Raw genomic sequence first — 5,219 nt, 5'->3', positions numbered from 1 at the left:
AAACAAGCTTCACTCTGTGAGCCCAGGACGGGTTTTCAGCGAGGTGACCCACGTCCTGCCCCGTCACACCGAACCAAACTACGCAAATGCACTGTGGAAACGAAGGCACGGAATAAGCTTATAAATGTGCTCCCCATTGTTTGTTTTTTCAGGCTGTAGTGTGAGTTAATATGTTTTGCTATCACTGTGATTTTTAAAATATTTGTTTTACCACAGTCAGTATGCCGATAAGCCTATCTGGCAAATTGAGATGAAGCTCCTGCCAGAAACGCATTAATTGTTCCCACATTTAGCCGAGTCGCATGAAGCCACAAAAACTGAGCCTGATCATAAAACCCATAAGAGGGTTATTTGCATGCTTATTCAGTGTGTACCACAGTTCTGATGGAAAACAAGTTTCCATTTCAACTTATTTACTGTATCAAGTGGTGCATTATTTTAAATCTTTCTCTTTCCTCGAACTATCGGTGTAAAGCTGACTTTTATGAACAGGATGTTCACAAACCATACAGTGTATTGCACATTTTAAAGTTTATTGCAAATCCAATGCGAACAGTGTGAAGCTGCAGTGTACAACAGCGTTTGATTGTGAACTAGGTTTGTCGAGCAGCATGTAAACACAACATCACCTTACAGAGGTAATAATAGGTTAGTTTGATTCACTGGTGCTCCTTCACCGCATGGCTGAGTACTGTCAATGCTTTCACAACTAAATTAAACTTACACTTCACTTTATGAGCTGCAGCTGCTTTTTTTGTTGTTGCAGTTTTCTGAAAAGGTTTCCTTGAAGGACAATGTAACTGTACGATCAGCTGTTTGCACAGCTTATTTATTTTTCATCACTTTTTACACCATAACCTACAGCTGAGAGGACATACTCAATGCTGTTGATGTCCCCTTGGATGCATGTTGCAGGTCACTGACTTCTAACTTAATCTTTTTTTGACATGCAGGAGCAACATAAGACTGGGAAAGTTGTGGAACGCTCAAAAAAACACCTGTTTGGATCATTCCACAGGTAAACTGGTTGATTGGTAACAGGTGATAGCATCATGATTGGGTATCAAAGGAGCATCCTGGAAAGGCTCAGTGGTTCACAAGCGAGGTTCACCGCTTTGTGAACGAGTGATTGGATAAAGGATGTTACTACATGGACTCAGGAACACTTTGGAAAACTTTTGTCGGGAAACAAAGTTTGTTTGCAAATGATTGAATTCTGTTTTTATTACCTTTTCCCAACTTTTTAGGAATGAGGGTTGTAAAACTTTGCAGAGACTCGTCCTTTTTTGTAGTTTGAAGAAAACATACATGACGGAGACTTGCTGTGTTTGTTGTCGTACATGTTGAGATAAGTCATGTTTGTTTCCTTTCATAATTTATGAACACCACGACAAAGGTTAGTCTCGAATTCAGTCCCAACTCCTGTGCTAAAATTTAATAAGGTCACTGGAGCGGCCTTGCATGTTGTGTTTATATGGTGCAAAATTGGCTCCAACAGCAGCCACAGCTGCACTTTATATTCTTTATGGCAAATGAGAAAAAGTAACTGGAAGCGAACCCGTCGGTAACGTCGGTCAGTGTGGCCGAACAGCTGCTGGTTCAACTGAATATCTGAAGGTTATTGAACTCGTGCGTGATGAACTTACCTCTGTTGGTTTTACACTTTTACAGCTCGTGAAGAATTCAAACTAATTATTCAACTTTAGTTTAGTGAAGTCACATTTTCCACACCAGCGGCTGGATTTTGATCAGATGATTCCGACACACAGTGAACGTCATGAGACTCATGTAGTAGCTGAACGTATATATTGTTCCACATGTTACTGAAATGCAATTATCGGTGACTTCATTTAACTTTTAAATAAAGTGGCTGCAAATGAAGAGTGTTCTGATTCATTGGAGGAGACACCAGACTCCATGTATCCCTGAATCCCCCTCTTTATCTAACCTGGCAGGAAGTCACATGTCAAAGCTTTGTTGCACACAGTTATACAGTTATAGCAGATTTAAGTGCAGTGTGTTAATGCTAAATTAAAGAAAATAGGAAATTGCAGCTGCTCCAGGCTCACAGTCATTAAGAACAACTGACAGTAGCTGCAATATATTTGCATGCAAACTCCTTGTTGACCACCACAAGAAGTGATGCTTTAGTTAGAACACTTTTAGTTTTCCAGTACATTGAGTATTCGACTTGCCCAGCAAACAGAGAGCGGTGAAAAAATGGAGTTTCCTCCTGGGAATATTATGTGAAGTGCTGCTTGTGAGCTCCTCTTCACAACCAGAGGTCAACAGTATGATCTGTCATGCATTCAAGTGCTCTTCATTTGAAACAATAACAAAATGGACACAAATACAAACCTTTCTCTGTCTCTCCTCTCTGAGTCTGCGGGTGTTTCACATTTTAATGCTTCAAACCTACAAAAACAGTGCTGATTATAAATTAGACAAAGTGTAATTAAAAGGTTCCGCGGGTAACTTTTTCTGGGTGATCTGAGGCTACAAGAAGATCAAAAGGCTTTCTCCGGTTCTTTGTTTGAAGGTGACTCACAGTCATCAAAGTATCGTCTCATGTGGTTAATGTGTCTAATCCCACCTTGAATCAATAGGTGTGCATATTTTCCTGTGAGGGAGGGGACACGAGCGCAGGTGAATTACTGACACGACAACACAAGCATCACCGACTGCAGTACAAAGCTGACGTTACACAACCTCCCCTGCAAATTAGAACAGGAACTAATTGCACAATTTAATTAGCCAGAGCATTCTGTAGCCAATGTGACGCCATCTAGATCATGTTCCCATGCCGATGTTCTGCTCCAACGCAAAGTCGTGCGAGTTTGTATTTCTGCCGAAAATTTGCAGAGAGAAAGGCTGGACGGCAGCGAGATCAGCGCTCATTAGTTTGACCCTCTGATCCTTCACATCGGCTCTGACTTTTTCAATATCAAACCAAGATCACAACCTTTGTCAGAATGCAACCAAGCGCTTTGATTGCTACCCTGGTTATGCATTTGCCATCACCACAATATTTCCTGAACATTAACCGAGTGCTTTGAGTGGCTTAAACAGAATCCTGAAGCTCTTCATTATGCTTCAGTTGCCGGGAGCATATACTGCAGGGAAAACAAATGAGTGAGTAAAGTTGAGGTCGAAAGTGAATTCTGGGCTTCTGGACACAGCGATTGACAAATCAGTCTCACCACGAGGACCAAAGTTCAGTAGCTGTTCTGGAGCTTTTGATCATATCACACTACCTTCATCAGATAATCAAATCGGATCATCCGTATAAAAAGTATATATATATATATATATACAGAGAGAGAAAGAGAGAGAGAGATAGTATGCTAGAGATTGCATTAAAGTTGAAGAAAGTATTCAAGGCCATCTGATGCACTCTAAAGGAGGAGGTGAACCAATAATCTGAGCTCTCCAGAGATTAAAACATGAAATATGTGCTGAATTATGTTTCCTCCTACTTGCATGGAATTAGATAAGCGTTGCCATTGAGCACTGTTTGATCTAACATCGTACACTTTCTGTTGTCTTAACTCGAGGCTGTTCAGTTTGTCTTGTACACAAACCGGCAGCCTGTCGCACTTCACACCATTTTGAATCATGAATAATAAGTCGGTGCGTAGTCGACGTAACACATCAGGCTGTGCAAAATGGATGCAGCACGCTCGGAGATGTCGAGGAGTCCCCTCCTCTGCAAAACTGTGTCTAGTGTCTTTGTCTGTGAGGGAAGCACAAAAGGGAATGTGATTGTAAAATCGGTAGAAAGGATTATGGTGGGTGAAGTGAACGGGAGGACTGGCAACAATGCACTTCTTTACCTCCTCACGGTCGCACACAGTTCCAATCATCAAGGCTGCAGCCGTGTCTTTGAGTCAAACAATCCAGCTGCTTTCAAAGTGCATTTTTCGTTAAACATATAATATTTAATTAGCGGACTAATGCACTTAAAAAGACCCAAGGACTTTGCCTCAAAAAGGAAAAAATTGGCCTTTTGTCCATTGCCCATCCAAAAAGTGCTGTAGATTTTTTTCTTTCACTTCTAATTGCATTAAAAAAAAAAAGTATAGGCCTTTATGCAGTGTTTCAAAGACACTGAAACACACACACAGCTCCTTTCAGAGGTTTTTTTTTTTTGCAATGATTTCCTTTTATTCAGTTTTTGCATTTAGCTTTTTTAGTTATTGTTGAAGGCCTCCCCTGACCACTGGAATCCTAAGAAGACCCAATCTTATTTCACAGTTGTTATCAATTTTCATTTGCTGAAACAACGTATTCGATGTATTCGAGGGAAGGCTTTACAGTACACTAATGTTCAGTGTGTTTTTCAAAAGTTCATTTTATTAGTTTATCAGTGGGAGAAATCTTTTCTTCTTTTGGTTGCACAGTATGCGTTTAAGTGATGCACTGTAAATTAAAACACTTGCTTCATATACTTGTGTTATTAATTACAAACTCCTTCCACCTTTCCAATTCGTTAAATAAAGTTCTTATTGTCTTTATTCTGGACGCTCTGTACATTAGCAGGGATGGCGGTATCGGCCTGTTGGTTGGACGTCGTGGTCCCCGGAGGATCAATCTTACTGACTTTGGTGATCCCCTGACTTTTCGTGTAGTGTCACCATGAGTTTGATATTTTGTGGTTTTGAGCGAAATGTCTCAACAACCATTGGATGTGTTGCCATGAACTTTGGTAGAGAAATTCACGGTCCCCTCGGGATGAATCCTAATGACTTTGTTGATCCCCTGACTTTTCATCTAGTGCCATCGTCAATTTGTTGGTTCATGACTAAATACTTCGCCTCAGCTGTATTGTGTGTTTGTTGCTAATTAGCAAAATAGCATGCTAAGTCACTAGCGTGGCTGTAGAACTTTTACTCTTGTTTCCCAGCAAAGACTAACTACAGTGCAAGTCACGTGCATATTGAATAACATGGATGACCCAGCCTTTTTAGAGTATTTGATGAAGGGGACATCTCAAACTGAAACAAAAGCATACGATTAAAAGGTAAATGTAACCTGGAAGTCTAAAAGAACTCTTCAATCAAATGCTGAAGACAACTTTTTAACTGCTAAATGACTTTGTGAAACATGATCACCGCCATGGAAGTGCTCGGGTCAATTATTTCCCTTTTGAATCAAACGCACTTGAATGATTAAGCATCATAAGCTCTTAGCTCAAAGAGGAGGCTAGCACGCTGCAGAAC

The sequence above is a fragment of the Chelmon rostratus genome, chromosome 6 (assembly GCF_017976325.1).
Source record: "Chelmon rostratus isolate fCheRos1 chromosome 6, fCheRos1.pri, whole genome shotgun sequence".
NCBI lineage: Eukaryota > Metazoa > Chordata > Actinopteri > Chaetodontiformes > Chaetodontidae > Chelmon > Chelmon rostratus.
The sequence above is the reverse complement of the archived record's forward strand: the minus strand, read 5'-3'. Positions refer to the sequence as shown.